At 46.1% G+C, this 23,891-nt stretch overlaps 1 long non-coding RNA gene and 1 pseudogene across 1 annotated transcript; both read right to left on the bottom strand.

Annotated features, from left to right (window-relative positions):
• Nucleotides 1-4,469: 4,469 nt before the first annotated feature.
• Nucleotides 4,470-11,516, bottom strand: LOC143827786 (uncharacterized). The gene is made up of 3 exons (XR_013227408.1): nt 11,413-11,516; nt 10,027-10,174; nt 4,470-4,568 (listed from the first exon to the last, which is right to left on the bottom strand). It is a non-coding gene; the product is annotated as an uncharacterized LOC143827786 (long non-coding RNA).
• A 931-nt stretch (nt 11,517-12,447) lies between these two features.
• LOC143828146 (U2 spliceosomal RNA) lies at nt 12,448-12,533 on the bottom strand (annotated as a pseudogene).
• Between the last annotated feature and the right edge of the window lie 11,358 nt (nt 12,534-23,891).

The raw sequence follows: 23,891 nt of genomic DNA, 5'->3' as shown, positions 1-23,891 counted from the left end.
CTCATCTTGTATTTCATCTGCTGTCAATTCTTCTAAGCCTATTGTGGTCTCCTGGGCATTGATCTTCATGACGTCAGATGATACTGATGGTGCCGGAGACAAGTGGAAAAACCAAGATCTAACCTTTCCTTTTCCAGAATGGTCAAGTTTACAAGTTTTAAAGGAAGAGGCATCTTTCCCACCCAGCAAACATCCCCTTCTGGTATGAAATCTGATGCTACCAGCATGGCATTGTCCAGTCTTGTCAGATCTTAGAAGCTAAGCAGGTCCAGAACTTGGATGGTGGGCCAGTGAAGAAGACTCTGCCAGGGAAGTTAATGACCAGGCACCTCTGCTTTACACTGGCTTTCAGCTCACTGTAAGTTGGTTGCGACTTGACAGCATGTACATATCTACAAGTCCTTTCACATGATGTGTGATCACATAACCTCACTCTATCGGCTAGCTGGCTGGGTATAAGGGCTGTGGCTCAGCTTTGCAGTACCTACTTTGCATGCAGGATGTCCCAAGTTCAGTCTCTGCTATCTGCAATTATTAGGATTTGGTTGGAAGTGATACAAAAGACCTCCAGGGTGGATCTAAGCATGGACAATGATGACAGACTAATGGTTCAGTTTAATTTGTGTCAAAAGGATCCAGGTAGATTCAGGCCCCAACATATAGAACAGGCTTTCTCAAGCAGGGTTTCATAGAATCATAGAATCATATAATCATAGAGTTGGAAGGGGCCATACAGGCCATCAACCCCCTGCTCAACGCAGGATCAGCCCTAAGCATCCTAAAGCATCCAAGAAAAGTGTGTATCCAACCTTTGCTTGAAGACTGCCAGTGAGGGGGAGTTCACCACCTCCTTAGGAAGCCTATTGGAGGTGGTGAACTCCCCCTCACTGGCAGTCTTCATTAAAGCCTGGTTTTTGTTTGTTTGTTTTTTTACAGCCCTGGGGTTTCTTGGCAGACCTGGAAGGGTTCCCTGAATGGGTGGAGTTAATTTAATTTTTTTCTAATTTGTTAAATATTTATTACGCAATATGACCATATAGGGTCATCGTGACCTGATTCCCCTCCCCTAACAGCCAATGATGGGTCTGGAAGGAGTAAGAAGGGGAGGGGCCCTGGGTGAGTGTGTCCACAGCTTTGCTTCCCAACCATATTCTGCACGATCATGCCACTTCAAGATACACCATTTTATTACCAAGTTCACAGTCCAATATCGATTAAAAACATTGATAAAAAAACCTCAAAGTAGCAGGTGGTACATTACATACCGCAACACAGCTAAATTGCAGATCCAGTAACTAAGTCCAAAACACTGGTTTCACTGGTTTCACAAAATAACCACTAGATCAAATGCAATTCAAGCCCAGAGGGCCTTCTTCAGTGGTTTCAATAATGCTAGAAATGTAAGCATAAAATATTTGTTCCAGAGCAGACAGGTTGTATGTGAATCAAATAAACAGTGTAGCCAAATGGCATACGCAAATAGAGGAGCCCACACCTAGCAAAGATGATAGATCTAGACAACCATACTGTCCTTGGCCACTTCTGGGAATGCCAGCATCCAGGTGGGGTCTGAGGATTCCCTGGAATACAGCTCATCTCCAGTCTACAGAGATCAGTTCCCCAAGAGAAAATTGATACTATGGAGGGTGGGCTTGATGGCATTGTACCTCACTGGGGCCCCTGTCCTCCCCAGTCTCCATCCCTGAATGGTCAAGAGTTTCCCAACCTGGATCTGGGAACCCTACTCCCCATCTCCATCCAGTGGTTAAGGATAACCTGGGAACCCTAGCCGTTGCTCTATTCAAAGTGTGTAAAGTGATAACGAAGGGCAGCACTGTGCACTTAAGATATCAGCTTCCTGCCGGTTGTTAACATCCCTGTCTTTATGAGTGTTTCTTCTTGTAGAGCAGAAGGGCTAGGAGGGATTCCCAAGTGCTAACATGCTTTGGCAGATAAACAAGGAATGTTTCAGTAATGGATGAAGCTCCACACCAAAGTGACGGAGAAACATGTTCTCTCCCACTGAGTTTCATATACTTAAAAAACAGCAACAAGCCTGTCTCGGATTTAGCCATCGCTTGGTGGGAAAGGAAGAGGCATACGTGAAAGGGAACAGGACTAGAATGCCCCGAATCAGATCTAATGGAGGTTGACACCAAATGAAATAATGATGAACCCAAAAGCCAACGCTGGATGCATTATATATACGGACGTCTCCTTGGATATTTAGCACGCACGTATTTGAGTGTCGGTTGAGGTATATCAGACTTGAGGCTGCACATTGCCAAAGTCAATTCGGCAAAGTTCATATTACCTTGTGAATCGCTCCCTGGTGCATTTTTTTAAAATATTAATTCACTGCAGGTGGTTAATCAGCTGGAAAGCAGAAGGCTTGATATATAGGTGAGGCAGAGGAGAGAGCAATTCCTTCATCTTCACAGATGGAGACAGCCCAGATGCCATTAAGGAAAGCCTTCAGAGGAGCACTGCTTTTTCTCCTTTGGCTCTCTTCAATGTTTCTTTAGATGTTTCAACTGAGCAGGGTCGCAGGAAGCATATAATTCCAGTCTTGTTCCATCTGGGTAGCTCCCAATTTGTTTCAGGCCTCTAGTCAAATACTGACCATATGGCTTGGGGTTAGCATAACCGAAGGTCTACTTTTTCCCATAATGCACCCATCTGGTCATCTGTGAAGCTCCCGATTTGGGTGCCTCTACCAGTGAAGCCTAGATGGGTGGCAACCCCAAAAATAGTAATCTTGGTTGTGGGATAGGGAGATTCATCTGTCTCCTATATGTCTTGCTTTAGGATGCTTTGGACTGATCCTGCATTGAGCAGGTGGTTGGACTAGATGCCCTGTATGGCCCCTTCCAACTCTATGATTCTATGATTCTATGATTCTATGATTCTATCAATGTCTTCTGCCACTACGTGAAGACATATTTGGTATATCCCAATAACTGTCATTTATATGATTCCATTTAAATGTTTAAATAGTTTACAAAGACTTTTAAAATGTTATTTTAATGCAATTTGAACGTTCGCTGTCTTGAAGTCCCTATTTGAGTGAGAAGATGGCATTAAAACTATCAATCAATAATCACTCCAATTTATTTTCCCTTGGGCTTTGTGGGAAGTGGGGTGCATATTCTGCTACTATTGGCGAAGCAAAGGAAAGCTTTACTTTAAAAGCCATTGTGAAAGAGTCTGCAGCCAATGATGCAAAGAATGTCAGCTCTCAGAAGAACCTTGGCCGCATACGGAGATCATCTCCAGCAGAGTGGGAAGGGAGAGGTTTTTTCATGGCTAAAATCCCATTAAGGGGGAACACAGGGCCACAAAGGTCTCCTCTGTATCTGAGGGAAGCATCATAAGCTCCCAACATTCACGTTCCCTTTCAGCCCTAGGCATGAGACAATTTGCTCCACTATGGGTGGTTTATGGAGCAGGTTTCCCCATGAAACAATTGACATTGGCTCCTAATAAATGTGAATCATGGTTTGGTAAGTCATTTGCTGTTTTGGTTGCCAGGAAAATTGGGGCGGGGACTGTTTTCAACTGGTGGGAAATAGCATGTATGTAGCATGTAGATCACCTTGTCCTAAATGACTACGGATAGCCTGGTCTCATCAGATCTTGGAAGTTTAGCATGATTAGCCCTGGTTAGTTCTTGAATGGGAGACCACCAAAGTACTCCGGGGGTCTTTGTGCAGAGGTAGGCAATGGCAAGCCACCTCTGAATGCCTCTTGCCTTGATGGGCCACAATAAGTTGGCTATGATGTCACGGCACTTTCCATACTATATATGCTGCTAAATGGCATCAGCTTGATAACCCACTGGAACAGCAACAACTCACATCTGGCCCCGTAGATTTTGGGGAAATAGATTAAGAAATCTATTTCTGCTGAAATCTGAACCAGAATCAGGGCCCAGGCAGTCTAGCAGGGAAAGAGAAAGCCCCAACATGCAATGGGTGGACTCAATCAATGAAGCCATGAGGACTACCATTCAATCAATGAAGCCATGAGGACTACCAGTTTGCCAATCCTGAGCAAGGCTGGGAATTAGAAAATGTTTTGGAGGGCAGTCATTCATTGGGTCACCATAAGTCAGAAACGACTTGACAGCACTTAATGCAAACACACGGTACTGCTAGACTCAAATCTAGCTTTTCATCACAGCCATGTTGTTTAGGCTGAGAAAGGCCCAAAATCACCTGGCCAGTTTCATGGCAGCGCAGGGACTTGGGTGAGCTGATCTTTTTCTGGCTCAGAATCAGGCCGGAATAGCTAACTTTCAATTTTCACTGGCTTTGAGTCAGTAGGGCTTTAATTTGAATGCGGTACGTGCCCTCTGCACCTCTTCTCCTCTGATATTTCTGTTAGGGATTGCAGAGCCTATATTCTGCATACCAATAGAAAAATCGGACAGAGTCAAAAATTTCCTCTCTTTTTTGGTGTGGGGTAGTTGGGCTCTCCTTATCAGGAAGTTTCATGCTGGCTGTATTTTTTGGAATAGCAAATTTTTCAAGCTGTATTTGCTCTTGTTCAGGAACTCAGAAGTTGAGCTGTACAATAAAATAATGTAAAAATGGTAATCATTTATTATAGTGCACAATTGAAAACAGAATAAAAACGACATAAAAACTATACAGAACTAACAGCACATAAGACCAAACGCGTTTCGACCCTACTGGGTCTTCCTCAGTGGTCAGAATTGTGACAATACACTCTATATAAAATGTCTAAACTCATTATAAAGTGTAGCTGAGTAGTTGAATGGGATCTGTAAATTCTGGCTCCAACCAATACATGTACATTTAAGACTTTTTGGAGACCACCTCCTATGGCATATGCCGAGGGTCACCACTCTTTGCTATTATATAATTCTGTGCTGAGAGTGTGTCTCATGTGCGTCAGAAAAAAAGCTATGATAGCACAGCATTCCTAGAACTCTTAAAGATTAAAAATGTAGCAAAGTATAAATATTTGAAATCCCCTGGAGCTGGCATATGTACTATCTTTAAACGGACCTTTTGATCTGGTATTGTTTTCCCTAGAACAGTAATACATTTTGTACAAGGTTTTTGATTTCTTTGGGGAAAAATTCTCCCCCCCCCCCATACCCCAGCAGCAGAAGACTTGGGGTCGAAGAGGTGCTTGCAAAGTCCAGCTTCCTTTTTCTAGGGACTGGGATTCCAACACCTTCAAATTCTGTCTAGGGATCATTTAGAAACATGTTTAAAGATCACAAACTCAAAAAAAGAGCTATTGATATTGGATTTTAGATGTGCAAATCAACAAGCAAGATGGGTATGTTCTCTGGCATATAATGGATACGAACCCCCTGCTATATTAAAAACATATCTCAGATCGATGACCATATCCCAATGGCGGCCAGATTAAATGCTATCATGACCCGAGGAATGAAAAGTCACTATCTGGGGATCTCTTTTGCAGAATGCAGTTGTTTTTGTCATACAGGGAAGAAAAGTTAGTCTGGCTCACCTAGTTTTCAAGTGTTAAACTTTGACGAGGAGAGGAAAGGATGGAATAAACCGTTACTGGGGAAAGATCAGCTTATAAATCTAAATCAAGATCTATCATTTCTATTATGGGACATGGACTCATATACTACCAGGTCACTGACATTCTATCTCTTGGCAATTCAACTGGTTCAAAGTTCTGGTACCCACCTTCAAGGCCTTAAGTGGCCCAGGCTCTGCATATCTGTTCCCTAGAGTAGGGGTAGTCAACCTGTGGTCCTCCAGATGTCCATGGACTACAATTCTATGGAATTGTAGTCCATGGACATCTGGAGGTCCACAGGTTGACTACCCCCGCCCTAGAGAACATTGCACTCATGCAGAACCAACTAACTGAGGATCTCTGGCCCCAAAGAAAGATATTTGGCTTCAGCCAGAGTCAAGGCCTTTTCAGCCCCATCTCCTGCCTGGTAGAATGAGCTCCCTGAGAACATCAGGACCCGGACAGAACCTTCCAAGTTTCACAGGGCCTGCAAGGCAGAGCCTTTCCACCAGGCCCATGGCTGAGGCCAACCAGAACTATTGTATATTTTCTCCTTTTGTCCCCCCGCAACTCCTCCAGCTGGTTCCCTGTTATTAAGTGAGTTATTAAGCCCAAATAGACTGGCTGCAGGCTAAAAAATATAAATATATTTTTTAAAATTAGCCATGAATTGATTTTATGGTGTTTTATGCACTTTTATTGCTCAACTGTTGTGTATTTTGCTACTTACCGACTCGAGACGGCCAGTCCAAGAGGAGCAGCATGTAAATCAAAATTATTTAAAAAACATGAAATTAAGATTAATAAAACTTTTATTCCCCCATATGACAAAATATAATGGTTTAAAGTTTAAAGCCAATGAGCACTATAAAGGAAGGAAAAAAAGAAATTTACAAAATTTTAAAAATTAAAAAAAAGAACACCCTGTTGTAACATTACTTAGCAAGGAAAGAAAAGGGGGGTAAGAAATGATGAAGAAAATAGTCCATAAAATGTGAGTGTGGTAAACTTGGACTGGGAGGCCAGCAATTTCTAAAATGTAGGCCTGCTGGAAGAACTCTGATTTACATGGCCTGTGAACCTGTTTAAGGTCCTGCAGGGTTTATGAGGCAGTGTTCCACGATGCCAGGGCCGGGGCTGAAATATACCTGGTCCTGATCTAGGCCAATTTGACTTCTTTCTTTAGAGAGGACAGGGAGAGACGAGGAGAAGGACTGTTTATCATTCTATGATTCTATGGAAGGGATCTCCTAGGTCATCTACTCCAATCCCCTGCACTATGCAGGTGTCATGAACCTCATGCCCCTGATTGCAAGGCATCCTGGCATTCCTGATGTCCTTTTGAACCCAGGCTGTAACATGTTTCACATGCACTCTGAACCTGTCACCATAAAACCTTCATGCTTCTCCTGTCTCCTATCTGATGCCCAACCTCCCTTTCACATCCCCCTGATGTTCTTAGCTGAACATTCTTATCTCTTTCGCCCTAAACATCCCTGTAGAATGTGGAGACAAAACAGAGTTGTTACAATTTAGATCAAAGGTGGGCCATTTGGCTCAGCCTGAGAATCTTCGCACCCTTTCTCAATCTGCTGCCACAATTCCAATGTCCCCCCTCCCCTAGAGTGTGGGTCCTATATATGCAAACAATGTGCCTGTGTAAATTGTCTCTGCCAAGAACTTTGCTCTATGCTTCTTGGCTGCCTTCAGTTTTGTATTGCCTATTCAATAAAGCATTTCTTTGGATTTCACCTGGAAATCTCGGACGCTTGCTTTGAGAGGACTTTACTAGCTGAACTCTGCCTGGTTCATGACAGCAGGACACTCACAACCCTATTGCTCATCCCCTGTAACCTGTCACCCCCTTGAACCTCCACAGAATCAGCCTCTCTGTCAGATGGCTATCCAAGCCTCTGTTTAAAAATTTCAAAAGATGAAGAACCCACCACCTCCTGAGGAAGCCTGTTCCACTGAGAAACCGCTCTAACTGTCGGGAACTTATTCCAGATGTTTAGATGGAATTTCATCCCATTGGACCTGGTCTGTCCCTCCAGGGCAAGAGAGAACAACTCTGCTCCATCCTCTACATGACAGCCTTTTAAATACTCAAAGATCAGATCCCCTCTCATTTTAAATATTTCACTTTTTCCTGTACTGGGGACCCAAACCAGCTTACAATAGTCTCCCCTCACAACATCTCTGTGAACTCCTAATGAGTTTTCATGGCAGGATGTGTGGGTGGAGTTGGATAGGAATGCCAATCTCCAGGTGGGACGGGGTTCACCCAGTTTTACAGCTAATCTCCAGGTGACAGAGATCAGTCCCCCAGGAGAAAATGGCTGCTTTGAAGGATGAACTCCATAGATTAGACTCCACTGATCCCCATCCCAAATCCCACCCACTCCTAGATGCACCCCCAAAGTCTCCAGGTATTTCCCACCCAAGAGCTGGCAACCCTAGATCTGAACCTGGGCTTCCCAGATCCGAACCCAACACTCTGACCACTGCATTATCCCAGGTGCTCTGGCAGAGGGGGAGGAGATACTGAACTAAAATGGGTTTTTAAACCTAGGAGTGCTTTCCAGAAGTTGATCCTCCACCTGCACTATGAAAAGGGGTAATGCATTCTGGCCAGGCACCTAAAACAAAATACATTGATTTATTACAAAGTGCACATACACTATCTCCTAATAATGCATCCTGGTGCCATGGTCCCATCTGGCCATCTCACTACCTGCATGTGTAAACCAGGCCTCATTCTGCACATTTCCTTTGGCATTCTGCTTCCAATGGTGTACGAAGTTGACCCAGTTGTGTGTTTGTGTGTAACCTGCTGAGTGCCTTTGATTGCCAGATGTTGGAAGACAAAGGGACTTAACTGAACTCTGCTAATGAGTGCTCGAAGGCTCTCTTGCTTGGAAGCCAAGTTTGAGGGCTTGGCTCAACCAATCCGATCTGAAACACATCGTTCATTTCTTGGGCTGCAGACAGTGGGCAGCCAGCTCTTCTTAAATCAACTTGAACAATGGCGCTTGCTCAGGGAGTTTGCTCAGGGAGTTTGTTTTGCATCGTGGCCAAGTTCTGAACTTCCAGCACTGTTGGGTAATTAATGAAAATCTTCATCTAAATGGGTCCTTTTGTGGCACCGTAGAAGTTCCTGCGCTTAGAAAAAGGGGTTAGGCCTGACAGTGATTTTAACCTATTTGGGCACATGAATTCCTGGGTTTTCAAATCAGCATCTCTGTTCTCTCTTTCATTTAGGAAACATGTCAGAGGATCTTTGTCTCCCTGCAAGGAACCAGTCTTTTGCTCTGCCTTTTTAACGCATGGCTATATACTTTTTCGTGACAAATGCTTCATAATTTCCCTGGGTGTAAAAAGGAGGGTTGCCAAATGTCTGCTTGCAACAGGCAATTCCTAACCAGCGCTCTCTGTCCCTGCATCAGTCCATAGGCCTCTCAAGGTCAGCACTGTCTGCTCTGACCAACAGCAACTCTCCACAATTTCACCAAGTGCTCCCTGGTTCTTTTCTCTAGCGATGCCAGGCTAACACATCAGTTCTCCCAATGCCTCTGAAGGAGCAGAAGACATTGTTCTGTCAGCACTTCTTACCATCCTCTGTCTTGCCACTGAAGAAGCATCAACGGACAACGAGCCCACCGTGCCCTTCTTTGCACCCCGCTTGGTTGTGGCGAAGTTATGAAGTTATGAATCGACTTTGTCCCTTTCCATCCAGCCTGTGGATTTGGGGAAAGAAAAGGAGTCTGCTTCTTCCTAACCCACCACTCCCATTAGCCAAATTCTCAGAGAGATGATGGGTGAAAAATTACCCCCTTCGAGAGTCTCTCCGCCGATCGGCAAGATCTATTTCTGTTCTTCGCACCTGAAGGGGAAGCTTATTCAAACCCAAACCTTGCACAGATTGGTAATGAAATATTGATTGATGGGATGTGATTTGTATGGATTTGGCCGCCTTTCCTCTGTCTTTTAATGGCACCCCGAGGTTCTTGGGTGTCCTTGTTGAGATGCCGGAGATGCTGCTAACGTTCCTTTCCTCCGGTTACCCTCCCTTAGCAGTGACTGTGTTTGTGATGATTACTGTAGGACATGTTTGCATGTGCGAATGCTTCTAATTTTCCTTCCTTCCCCTCAGGGCCTCTCTGTGCTATTATTTGAAAATGAGATGGCAAATGTTGAAAGACAGGGGGGCAGGGTTTGGGGAGAAGCAAGACATTACAATCAATAAATCAGCTCAACCAAGGCCATCGCAACATCTCAAACCTCATTCAGTCCTTATGTTCTAAACACCTTTGCTCATTCGTCTTCCCCTTCCCCCCCTGAACACAAAGACATGCGCATATGCACGCACACCCGCACTCACTCACACACACAAACACACACTCTTATTCCAGAACAAGAAGATAATCTAACTGGAATTGATTTGTTCGTTCTTCTACTTTTTTTTTTTATTTCTGAGAGCGATTTGAATGGGCTCACCTTAACAGCCCTGAAGGCTGAAGTGTTCTGATTATCTGATGTATACGTCTCATCTTCTCTTTCTGAACAGTCTCTGGAGTGTGCTGGGTTGCTGTGAACATCATTTGGATGCAAGTGTTCTGCTCCCGGGTTTCCTTTCTTTGTCACGCTGTAGCATGAAGCAGAAGAGAAGCCAGGATATTGATCAATGGGGGCACTACTGCCTAGCCAAATGCCAGGAAATGGGGGCGGGCTGAGCACAAGGGGGGAGGAGCTAGGGGATGATGTCATGTCACTTCTTGGTGACGTGGCAGCAATTTCCCCTAAACTCTTTGGTAAAGAGCATAGAGACTAGGAGGAATTGCCAGAGCATCACCGCTGTGTATATCCCCCACACAAGGCCCTTTCCCCTTCCCACACTCTCCAGGCTAATCTTCAGCCATTTTGGGAGAGGGGGGCAGGTTAACATGATCATAGAATCATAGAATCATAGAGTTGGAAGGGGCCATACAGGCCATCTAGTCCAACCCCCTGCTCAATGCAGGATTAGCCCTAAGCATCCTAAAGCATCCAAGAAAAGTGTGTATCCAACCTTTGCTTGAAGACTGCCAGTGATCCTATATGATCATATCACCCAACAAATGTCAGAGCTCTAGCAGTTCCTCAGGGGCTGCAGGATGGAGCTCTTTCACTAGGAGGAATTCCCCATGTATCGCTAGAGAGCATTGAAAAAAGAACCTTTGTTTACAATGCTTTAATTTTCCACAATTCAACTCTGCATGGCTATTAAAACGGTCATATAAACCGCTGTTGTAACTCTTCACTTCGAATTTTAAAGACTGTGTTTAAGAATAAAACTTTGAGATTAGTGTTGTGAAATCACCACAAGGTCTTTGGTTGAGACCAAGGCAGTTAGATATGCACCCTCCTCCCTGAACTGGCTAGACCATCAGCCCACTCCCCTAACCATCTGTTCCCAAAGCACGGCTTATTGGGGAGTGCGTTGGCTATGGGGGAGGTTGGTTAGTTTTCACCGCCCAGGAGGTATAATTTTTGACTATTATTTGGATTCGATTATGGGGATTTTATTGTGTTATATGCCACAAGCCAGTTTGAACAACTGGGAGTGATAGGCTAAACATCTAATAAATAAATAAATAAATAAATAAGTGAGTGAGTGAGTGAGTGAATGAATGTAAGTTAGTTTCCAGTTTCTCTCTGGAGGTTGGCCCCCTGTCTGAATCCCAGTGAGTTTTTAGATCCTTCCCCCGCCAATGCCAGTAAGAGGCACCCCTTCTTCTCCAGGGAACTCAGGTCAGCTCTTTGTGATGTCATGTCAGTTGGTCTCCAGTCTCTCTCTGGAGGTTGGCCCCCTTTCTGACCCCTAGTGTGTTTTTAGATCCTTACCCTAAGGCCAATAAGAAGCATCCCTTCCTCCCCAGGAAAGTCAGGTGAGCTCTTTGTGATGTCATGTCGGTCTCTAGTTTTTCTCTGGATGTTGGCCTCCTGTCTGACTCCCAGTGTATTTAGATTTCCCCCATCCCCCAAGGCCAGGAAGAGGCATCCCTTCCTTGAAAGGGTACAGAGGGTACAGAGGAGAGCGACAAAGATGATCTGGGGCCAAGGGACCAAGCCCTATGAAGATAGGTTGAGGGACTTGGGAATGTTCAGCCTGGAGAAAAGGAGGTTGAGAGGGGACATGATAGCCCTCTTTAAGTATTTGAAAGGTTGTCACTTGGAGGAGGGCAGGATGCTGTTTCTGCTGGCTGCAGAGGAGAGGACACGCAGTAATGGGTTTAAACTTCAAGTACAACGATATAGGCTAGATATCAGGAAAAAGTTTTTCTCAGTCAGAGTCGTTCAGCAGTGGAATAGGCTGCCTAAGGAGGTGGTGAGTGCCCCCTCACTGGAAGTCTTCAAGCAAAGGTTGGATACACACTTTTCTTGGATGCTTTAGGATGCTTTGGGCTGATCCTGCGTTGAGCAGGGGGTTGGACTAGATGGCCTGTATGGCCCCTTCCAACTCTATGATTCTATGATTCTATGATTCTATGATTCTCTCAAGGAAACTCAGGTGAGGTCTTTGTGATGTCACATCATTTGTTCTCTAGTTTCTCTCTGGAGGTTGGCCTCCTTTCTGACACCTATTGTGTTTAGAGATCTTTCCCTCACCAAGGCCACTAAGAGGCTTCCATAGAATCATAGAATCATAGAGTTGGAAGGGACCTCATGGGCCATCTAGTCCAACCCCCTGCACTATGCAGGACACTCACATCCCAATCACTCATCTACTGTAATCTGCCACCCCTTTGCCGTCACAGAATCAGCCTCTCCGTAAGATGGCTATCCAGGCTCTGTTTAAAAATTTCCAAAGATTGAGAACCCACCACCTCCCGAGGAAGCCTATTCCACTGAGAAACCGCTCTGTCAAGAACTTCTTCTGGATGTTTAGATAGAATTCAATTAATTCTATTAATTAATTTAATCCGATACTACACTTGATTTTAGCCAAAAGGCTGAGAAGCGATTAATTTAATCCCATTCGCTCTTGTTTGTCCCTCTGGGGCAAGAGAGAACAATTCTGCTCCATCCTCTACATGACACACTTTTAAATACTTGAAGATGGTTATCAGGTCCCCTCTCGGTCATCTCCCTCTTCAATTGGGGTCCCCAAAACTTTGTGGTGGTCTTTGTGATGTCACATCATTTGTTCTCTAGTTTCTCTTTGGAGGTTGGCCTCCTGTCTGACTCCTAGTAAGTTTAGAGATCCCCTCCCCCCTGCCAAGGCCATGCTTTTCACTACCCAAAGAAGTCTCAAAGCAGCTTCCAATCACCTTCCCATCCTCTCCCACAACAGACACCTGGTGAGGTAGGTAGGTGTGAGAGAGCTCTGAGAGAACTGCTCTGTGAGAAAATCTCTAATGAGACTGTGACTAGCCCAAGGTCACCCAGCTGGCTGCATGTGGAGGAGGATTGGGGAACCAAACCCGGCTCACCGGATTAGAGGCTGCCACTCTTAACCACTACACCGAACAGGTGCAGGGGGGAGTGTTGAAGATCAGTAGGGGGTTGTAAATTAAGCCTTATGAAGAAAAAGCTTTGGGAACATTCAGCCTGAAGAACAGGAGGCTGAGGGGGGGGGGTTGAAGAGACTGTCAGGTAGAAGAGAGTAGGGTACTTTTTCAGTTGAAGGCTAGGATTTAAGTTACAGGTGAGAAGATGCTGGATTAAGGGGAAGGGAGACATAAATAACAAGGGCAGTTCTGTGGTTGAACTTAGTTGCCCAGAGCTGTTATGGGTCTTCCTTCCTTGGAGAAGTTAAAGTGGAGATTGGACATTTATTTGTTAGATATACTTTGGTTCATCCTGCATGGTGCAAGGGGTTGGACTGGCCGGTTTTTAGGCCCCTTCCAACTTTTTAAATTCTATTTTTTTTTGTTGGCATGTAGCCACAATCCAGCACGATTTTATATTCTGGAAAAGCACCAGTGCAAAGAACCACCCTATGCAAGGCATGTAACTCATCAGGAAGGACATGTACCTGTAGTTATACAAGCTTTATAGCAATTAGTCTGCTCAGCAATCAAGTTTGCATTGTAGAACAGTGCCATCAAGTTCTTCTGTGAAGTCCTCCTTGGCTTCCTTTCCATTGTTGACAGGTGTTTTCAGGTTTCTAACAGCTCCAAGCTTCAATGTCTCACCCCCAAGAAATTTCTCCTCATCTCTCAGATAAAGGCCATAGGGACTAGGGGATGCAGCCTAGAGAGTTACACAGATACAACATCACTTCCTTCCTAAACTCAGCCTTTCAAGTCACCCACACACACACAAACTCTCAGCATTTGTGGAAACAGTGTTGGCAATTCTAGGTGCTTTCAAAATGTTGCACCATAATGTGCCTGATGGGATTCCACTCCAATCCACTATCTCCTTAAACAAGAGAGATCTGTAATGAGCAAACTGAAGAGAAGAATTCCATTCACAGAACAGACAGGGTGAGGTAAAGAGAGAGCTTGCAAAACCACCACATAATCCACCATCTGATTACTGGGTCTGAACAAGAGACAAATGCACACAGTAATCCCGGGACCCAGCTCTTATTGTGCCCATGTAACTCTTACTCCACAAGCGGGCAATAGAGTTCAAGTATTTACAAAGCCCAACATTCCTCGAGTGATTGGGGGACATGGAAAGCAGCCTCAGGAGGACACAAGAATGTGTGTAAAAATGATACACCTGGACTACCAGGAGCCCTTGGAGGGTGGGCAGAGCTGGGCAGAGCTGTGGACTATTCAGCTCCAAGAGGCTGGCTCAATTAAAGCCAGTAGAGAAGGTGAGACCCCTCTAATATGATCAGACACATCATTGTCAAGGTTGACAACTTCTAGGTGGACATCTCCTGTTATTACAACTGACCTCTGGCCTATAATGATCAGTTCCTCGGGAGAAAATGGCTACTTTGGAGCCTGTTGAGGTCCATCTCCTTCTAAAGGGGCAGGTCCTTCCCCCTTCTGAAGTCCTTCCCCCTAGCCCCACCTGCAAATCTTCAGGGATTTCCCCACCCAGAGTTGGTAGCCATCATTGCCATTTAGATCTGATGTATGAAAGAAAGAAAGAAAGAAAGAAAGAAAGAAAGAAAGAAAGAAAGAAAGAAAGAAAGAAAGAAAAGAAAAGATCTGAAGTTTGTTCATTGTTATTTTCATTAATATAAGTAGCATAAGGTGGGATTACACTGTCCATAGTCTTGAATGCATTCAATTCTTTAATAGAAGTTTTTTTTTTAATCTCTCTTTGAATTTCAGTTTTAGTAGAAGTTACATCAGCATCAAGGCCTGTGCTCCCCTGGCAACAGACCATCTTTCACGTGCTTAACCCAGACGCCCATTGTATGTTCCAGCCCCTTGCATAACACAGAAATGGAATCCTTGAGAGAGCCTTCCGTCTTCCACTAAAAAGGCGTGCTTGGAAAATGAATCAGGGAACAAAGACTTGGGTTTTTTCACCTCCTCTCAAACAGCCTCCTGAGCATTTTGCAGAGTGATTTTAATGCTGCCAAAGAGGACGAAGGATAATAACACATAAAATGTTCTTGCGAAAATGAGGGGAAATATTCCTGTAACAAAATTGTTTTGGAAAAAGAGGGATAGCATACCTGTACAGCCTCTGAAATATAGTATTTGTTCTCGCTCTCTCTTCTTCTTCTCTCTCTCTCTCTCTCTCTCTCTCTCTCTCTCTCTCACTCACTTCTGCTTTCTCTTTGCCATTCTCTAGTAATTCATTTTCTAGTTGGTTCTCCCAAAGGGGCAGCCTTGCCTGTGAGCAATTTGTCTTTTAGTGCAGCTAAATGAGAGATCGTGTCCCTCTCTTATCCAAGCACTGATCCTGTTGCTGCCCCTGATATAGCTTCACGGCGCTTCCTTCCTTCAGCTTCTTTCTGAACCCGACGCATGCTGTGCAGGCCTGGTGCAAGATGGACACTTAGTTGGGTGGCAAAGAAAACCAACATGCTGTATGGTGCCCTCCAACATCCCACCAATGCAGATAGGGGCATTCCTGAGCATGAGAGAGGATGGTTATGGAGGGAGGAAATGAGTTCTGACATACGACAGGGAAAGATAATACCTTGATTTTGTTGATGTAGTAAGAAGCCTGAAGCCATTAAAAAGCAATGTGAATTGGGCTAGAGATTTTGTACATTCACATTGGGCTCTCCAAGGAAAGCTGCCTACATGAAATTGAATCTAAATGTAGCAAATGGATGCTTGGAAGCATGAGGGGACTGAAGTTCTAGGAGCCATTCCCATTCCAGTCTTCACGGAAGCTGGGCTGCCCAAACTGGGGACAGGAGGGGCATCAGATGGCCACCTTGAAACAAACCTGACTGGAGGAAGAGAGTGACAAGGAACATGGCTCCTATAGCTCATACTCCATGTTTCACATTGTGGGCGCCCACTCAACTCCCTGAGACATCTGGGCCCGTCTTTCCTCTTTGTGGACATTAGGGATGGCTATGAGTGGGGAACGATCCACAGGGTCTGGGACTTTCTGCTGGCTCTGAGGAGGCAGGGCTGCCACGACGAGCCACCAGGTGCTGATCGCCACTCGCTATGACTGGTTGAACTATGTCATTTTGAAGAGGCAGAAGACGGAATGTCCAGATCTCATAGGCAAGTGCTTCCATTTGCTGTGTGAAAGCCTGGGTGCGCAGTAGTGTGAGATATGCTCCTGTTCACCTGGGCATTAATGTGTTCTACTATGTGGTTTTATTGTGGGGTTTTATTGTGTATCCCGCTATGACAGCTAATCTGGGAGTGGTGGGCCAAAATGATAGAATAAAAATAAGAATAATATTTCTGGCAAGGCCTTGGAGGAGGAGCGTTTCTCATGACAAGTGCCACTCAGTGGCGGCTGTCCTGCCCCTGAGTGCCTCCTCCTCCAACCGGCTTGCCTGTCTATCCAACATCCAGCTAATCGCCTTCCATCCCCCACCCCTAACCACCCCCTCTTCCTTCCACTTCCCTCTGAGGCTCAGAGGCTGCAGATCCCTGCCGTGTGAGAGCTGCCCCTGCCGGTGAGTTCCCTAACAGCTGCCTGCAGCCTTTCCAGGTCCTGGGGGGAGGGGTTGTCTGCAGAGTTTTTTCACCACCGACCCCCCAAATCTAGCGGCTGTTGTATTGCTGAATGCAACAGGCTTGACCCCTAGTATCTGTAAACAGCCCGTGGCGCCACGGGCGCCACGGACTGTATAAAGGAGTAAGGGGTAGTGGGGAGGAGTTAGGGCGGGACCGGTCCGGGATAAAAACTCGGGGGGGGGCCAATCAGGAGCCGCGAAGCGGCTCCTGATTGGCCCCTCCGAGTGTCAATCCCGCCCCAAGCAGACAATGGGGAGCCGCGCGAAGCGCGGCTCCCCATTGCCTGCTTCACTCGCTCGGAAAATGGCGGCCCGCCTGGTGAGAGCCTCGGCTGGGGGGTGGGCCGGGAAGCCTTCTCTCGGCCGGCGGAGCGGCCTCGCAGCGTTGTGGACGCTGCGAGCCCGCTCCGCCGGCCAAGAGAAGGCTCCAGAGAGCCTCGGGGGGGGGGGTGGATGGGTGGGGGGGGGAAGGGAAGCCTTCTGCCGCCGGCCGCAGCGGCCTCACAGCGTCTACGACGCTGTGAGCCCGCTGCGGCCGGCGGCAGAAGGCTCCAGAGAGCCTGGGGGGGGGGATGGGTGGGGGGGGAAGGGAAGCCTTCTGCCGCCCCAAGGAAGCCCCCGCCGCAAACACAACACAAGACTCCAGCCGCCGAGAAGCTGCAGAGAAAAAAGAAACACCCCCGGAGGAGCCTTTCGCCGCTAGCGCGACGAGAGGCAGCAGAAAAAAAAAACCCCTGTAGGAGCTCCAAGCCGGCGCGCCGACGAGAGGCAGCAGAAAAAAATTAACTCTGTAGGAGCCTTTCGCAGATCCAAGCAGCAGAAAAAAAAACCCCTGTAGGAGCTCCAAGCCGGCACGCCCACGAGAGGCAGCAGAAAAAAAAAACCCTGTAGGAGCCTTTCCCAGCTCCACGCAGCAGAAAAAAAAAACCCTGTAGGAGCCTTTCCCAGCTCCACGCAGCAGAAAAAAAAAACCCTGTAGGAGCCTTTCCCAGCTCCACGCAGCAGGAAAAAAAAACCCTGTAGGAGCCTTTCCCAGCTCCAAGCAGCAGAAAAAAAAAACCCTGTAGGAGCCTTTCCCAGCTCCACGCAGCAGAAAAAAAAAACCCTGTAGGAGCCTTTCCCAGCTCCACGCAGCAGAAAAAAAAACCCTGTAGGAGCCTTTCGCCGATCCAAGCAGCAGAAAAAAAACCCTGTAGGAGCCTTTCCCAGCTCCAAGCAGCAGAAAAAAAAACCCTGTAGGAGCCTTTCACAGCTCCACGCAGCAGAAAAAAAAAAGCACCTCCTGGTGTCCCCTGGGTCCTAGCGCCCATTGCATTCCTGGTTGCAATGGGCTTTCTTGCTAGTAATAATAATAAAGCTCAAGTTGACAAATCAATCCCTACCTGATGGACCTTCCTTGGGAATATACCAGGAAATTCATCTACCATCCCACAGTGGCAAATAGCAGTTCTCTGGGTAGGCAAGGAAAAGCCACAAGCGACAAACTCTGGCACGTCCCTTCCTGCCCACCCACTCACCATCTGCCAGAATTAATAAAATCAGCATTTCTGTCAAATGACTATCTAGAATCTGCTTTAAAACCTCCAAAGAAGGAGAATCCACCACCTCCTGAGGAAGCCTGTTCCACTGAGGAACCATTCTGCCTGTTGGGAACCATTAGAGGGTTGGACTAAACGTTTGGCCCCTTCGAGCTCTATGATTCTACAGTTACAATCCCAATTCTCAGTTTAAGCCGGGAGGACAGAATGTGTTTCCTTTCCTGACGAGTTTTAATTCAGCACTTCCACGTTGTGTATTCCTTTTGAAGATTTTCTGCCAAGACATTCCTTAGCCAAAGAAAGCCAGCTAGAGCGTGCTGGACTTTTTTTTTGTCCACATTTGCGAACACCTACAAAAGGAAAACACTGTTTAAAAAGAGAGAGTGTATAAAAACCCACGGCTGTTCAGCAGAACTTTTCTCATCAGCTTTTGACATAACTGCCATATTCCGGCTGTAAAATATAATTAGAGCAGTGAATCAGAAAGGAACTGTCCATTGAACAGCACAGCATGTTCCCCGTCAAAGAAAAGGATGTGAAATTCATGCAAATTCAGTCTGGCTCCTGTATTTTCTCTGTTGGAAACTGATGTGTGACAGTCAGCAGAACGTGCTTGCATGGAGCCAGGGGCTCTTGCGTGCACCTTTCAGTCAGTTGGCAAGCGGGCTGTCTCCATGCCCTCCACTGGCTTTCAGCCACCCATCTCCCATGCCCTCATCCCATCTCCCTGAACTGAGTCATGCTCTACTCAGCCTTAGTTGCAGTGTTAGGTTGGCCCAGTGGGTGATGGTTTGGTGAGGACGTTGCTTTGGGGGCAGAAGCAAAGGGCCCAGATCCAGTTCGCTGGAGTGGTCTTGCCAAGATGTGCTAGGGCAGCTTAACCCATGAACTGGAACCATGTCTGTGATGTCAGTTGGATATTATCCAGTGGTTCATTTTCCGGGAACTCAGCTGGCTGGCATCACAGGAAAGGGACGACCACAGCGTTTCATTGATTTTAAGGACTTTTTTTTTTTAATCTCTCTTTCCAAAGTGTGTTTTCTTCTGAACGCAATGTATCAATGTTAACTTACAAGTTAATTGGGGTTTTAAGCACCAACTGAACTTAGCACATAAAAGCCTCCTGCAAGGGGGATTAGTAGTAGCCTTTGTGGCTGGATCCCTCTGTGCGGTTGTCTGATTTAAGGTGGGAGGAGAATGAGCAATGAAGTTCTGCAAGGTTTCAGAGTACTTCTGCTCCAAATTGTGTTGGGGGTTCTGTCATGCATACCCAATAATAAGGATACAAGTCAGGGACTGCAGGGATTTGTAGGGGGCATCTCATTTTCTGTTCTCCCATGATGTCTTTTTTCTCTTACCTGGTAGACCTCCTAGCTCATTTCTTTCATCTGCTTCCTTCTTCCCACCCCCAGACTACCTGCCTTTACCTGTTCCCCTGTCTTCAGCTTTCCTTCCTCTCTCCCCTACCCCTGCCCAGCCTGGCAGCCTCTCCCTGAAGAAACTAGGGCCAATGTTATGGGTTCCCAGAGTGACTAGTATGCCTACCTCAGAAGCAGTGGAAGGTGAGGAATTTGGGGGCAGTAGAGGGGCAGCAGTATGACTCTTCCTGTTTTGACCCCATTCTCCTAGCAAGTGAAGTTGCAAAGTGGCTTGCCATTGCCTGCCTCTGGGTAGTAGTGACTCTGGACTTTCTTGGCGGTCTCCCATCCCAGTGCTGACCAGGGTCAACTCTGCTTAGCTTCCTGAAGACAACAACAGCTTCAGAAATTGTGCTGGATGGGAGCATATACCTGCTGAGCTTCTTCTCCTCTCAGGCTCTACCCCAGAGATCCAGGAATGATTTTAACCTAGAGTTGGCAACCCTTCCCCAAGTCACCACCTTTGGGAGGCTGGAGAAGCCTTCTCCTGCTTGCTCCTGACCATGGACATCTCCATTGCTTGCTTCCTTCTTTCTTTCCCCATCTCCCTCCCCAATGAGGGACCAAAGTGGCTTCTACAAATCTTTTAAAAAGAACTTATATACATGTATGTGTGTATGTAAGAGCCTCTTGTGGCACAGAGTGGTAAGGCAGCAGACATGCAGTCTGAAAGCTTTGCCCATGAGGCTAGGAGTTCGATCCCAGCAGCCGGCTCAAGGTTGACTCAGCCTTCCATCCAACTTGCTGCTGGGGAGGGGGTAAACGGGAATGACTGGGGAAGGCACTGGCAAACCAGCCCGTATTGAGTCTGCCATGAAAACGCTAGAGGGTGTCACCCCAAGGGTCAGAGATGACCCAGAGCTTGCACAGGGAATACCTTTACCTTTTATGTGTGTATGTATATATCTTCCAGAGTGAGATATAGCCACTGCACAACAACCAATACGGAAGTGTAGTCAATATAGTATGTTTTGCATTTGCTGTGGAGCTAACCCCAGGAAATAGGTGTGTGTTTGTATGGGGGGGGAGACAACACTAGGGATGTAGCTGGGACTCAAGGCAGCAGTATCCTGAAAAAATTCAGGAACCACTGGACAACGGCTACTGGGCCAGTCCCAGGTGCTTGCTGCTGGACACATAAGGGGATTGGGGAACCCACAATGACTCATGTGGGGAGACATCTCACTTACCTCTTCATTCTGCCCCCTCTTCATTCTGCCCCCTCCCCACACTCTTTCCTTCCTCCTGGTCATCCCAATCTCCTCACCTTCCTCAGCTTTCATTTTTCCTTCCAACACATCAGCTGACACGACACAAGTGAGGCTGTCAGCTGAGTACAGGGAGGCAAGGGAAGCTGAGCAGCTTCAGGGCCTTTCGGGAAGAGAAATAGTGGTGGAGGAGAAAATGAAATTCTCCCTGCGAGTCCATCGGTCCCTTGCTTGCAATACTCGATTAATTATTACTTTGTTAATCAATATGAAAAAGTTATTATGTTTGTTTTGCATGGACCCATTGAGGATTTATTTACGAGGCCCTCCTGGCTCCTAAATATCGCCGTTTATTAGCTTTGTGTTCGAAGATGGTGTGCCTTGAGCTTTCTTGTAGAGTCAGGAGCTATTTGCTTTCCTCATTTGTTATACTAAAGTAACTGATCAATAGGATGCATTTGATCATGTCTGGGAGAAGCTCAAAAAAACACAACTCAACCTTTGCATTTATCAGACATGATTTATCTGCATATTTAATTCTGGAGAGGAAGCCTACCTGTTGTGACTTCATCATTTTCTTTGTAGACATCTACAAAAGCTTTTTATCTTTCATAGTTCAGAGTGGAGGGTTATTATTATTATTTTATTATAAACACCACCAAGGAACCACTGTGCACATTGAACTAATCTCTGGATCTGATAATTTTCACATCTTGCTTTTCATTTCATTTTCTCCTTCCCCTAAAAAAGTTCATGGCAGTGTAGATGGCCCTCCCTCCTTTTTAAGCCTTGTAACCACTCTGCAAGGAAGGTTAAACTGAGAATCAGTAATTTGACCAAGCTCACCTAGCAAGCATAATGGTTCAAGGGAGATCTGAACTTTTAAGAAGATTATATGCCACTTTTCTCTACAAGAAGGAGTCTCAAAGTGGCTTCAGTTGCCTTCCCTTTCCTCTCCTCACAACAGACACCCTGTGAGGGAGGTGAGGCTGAGAGAGCCCTGATATTACTGAAGAAAAGGGTTGGTTCTTATATGCCGCTTTTCTCTACCCGAAGGAGTCTCAAAATGGCTTCCAGTCGCCTTCCCTTTCCTCTCCTCACAACAAACACCCAGTGAGGGAGATGAGGCTGAGGGAGCTCTGACAGGACTGGCTGGCCCAAGGAATGTGGGGCCAATGTAGATGATCGTCACTTATTCATCTGACAAGGTTGAAGGTGCCACTGATCTAGCCTCTCATATGGCAGGTCATAATGAAGCAGAGTTCCATGTGACTGATGGCCAGAAGCCCTCACAAGACTGAAGGTGTTTGTGTCCAGCATAACTACCTGCATAACTCATCACTGCTGTTCCTTAATCTGTCACTTTTATTCTGGGACGGTCCCTCGTCTATCACCTTCTCCATTAGGTCTGGCTGGACGAGGCAGCCTGCATATTTTTCAGGCCATTTAAAAAAATCATGCGAGTTGTGTAATCATTTCTCACACAACAAGCAGATGATTATCATAACATGAGAACTGGGGACAGGACATTTCACACCCTCATACCTTCCTATTGGTTACCAATGCCTGTAGAAAAATCCAGTATTTTTGGTGATGCTGGATCTTCATTTTCCCTCCTCAACAGCCACCATATATGTGTTTTGGGATCCCATTCTATCTTTCTCTGTGCGTTGATGTGCAGGATGTGCCTGGTTGTTGCTGAGTAAGATTTTGCTCATGTGTACTAATGAGAAGGCTTGACTCAAAGTCAAGCTACTAGGTGGGGACAACTACCCAACAGAGCTGTCCTTTCTTTCTGGATCCCCTTAGTGATCATTTCTTCTTCTCACCCTTCATTGTTTGGGGATTTCAGCCTCTGGGCACCTCCTAAACACTCCTCAGAGGAATAATCCCAGATTTCAAATGATCCATGATATTGAGGGACCATCTTTCCCCCTATGTCCCCAACCGGACTCTTCACTCTGGGGGTGCAGATAGATTGGCCCACGGGATGTTCACCTGACCTCGACCAGGGCCACCTCAAACTCACCATCAGATCACCTATTCTATAGATAGCCACAACATATACCACAACCATCATGGACCCCATTTTCATTACCATGCCTCAGAGCAAAACATAATTCCAAAGCATAGATCCTCATGAATCCTAAGGGTTTTTGCATCCAGTCACCCCAAACTCACCATGTCACCTATTCTTTCGATAGCCACAGCATATGCCACAAAAACCAATCCACACCTACAAGAGGCAGCTTGATGTAGTGGTTAGGAGGTGGACCTGCACTTTAGAAGTATATTATCCTGCACAGGAAAATCCAGCTGAAAAAGCACACTGAAAGCGCATTATCCAGTGTGGGTCCAGGTGAGGATGAAAACACCCAAACCAATCTCTTGATAGTGCACAATTTCCCCCCACCCTGTTCTGCAAAACTGGACCACATAAGCAACGTTTTCCCATCCAGAATTGTAAGGGGCAGAAGCCAAGGGGCTAGTGGAGAGCATACAAAATGGATGGGATGGTGTTAATCAGCTCAGAAACATCCTTTGCCACACCGTAATCAATCAATGCCACCTTATTCTTTTTCCCCAGACACAAGTGGTAAACACAATGTGATGTTTTGCTTAGCATAGCTGCCCAAAGCAACAGCTGCATCACTGTCTTTTAGCAAGGTAATGAGGCCCTCTTGCCATCTTATCACCTCTTTGTTTTTATTTTATTTTATGCCAATAATAGATATTCTGTGTTTTATGGGACAGAGGCCACCTCAGTAAAAGAGACACAAGGGCCAGGGTTAAGAAGCATAAGTTCTCAATGCAAAGTGCAAAGAAGCATAAGTTCCCAATGTTGTTCAGTTTTCTGGTCTGTTTGGCATTTGGAGACTGAATGCTACCACAAAATGGTTGTCATGGGGGGGAGGGATAATTTAGTTGCCTCCTTTGTCATATCTGCCCTCCTGTTTTGGACAGAAGAGTTGAGCTATAAGTTTATTAATACCCCCCCCGACAGAATTCCTGACATTTCTCTGAACCTTCCCCTGCCTCCTTGGCTGTGAGAACTCACTCTTATCTACCAGTGTCCTTGGTCTGTCTGGTA

This window comes from Paroedura picta, chromosome 18 (genome assembly GCF_049243985.1).
Source record: "Paroedura picta isolate Pp20150507F chromosome 18, Ppicta_v3.0, whole genome shotgun sequence".
In the NCBI taxonomy this organism is placed as follows: Eukaryota; Metazoa; Chordata; class Lepidosauria; order Squamata; family Gekkonidae; genus Paroedura; species Paroedura picta.
Note: the sequence above shows the minus strand (reverse complement) of the source record. Positions and strands in the feature narration are given on the sequence as shown.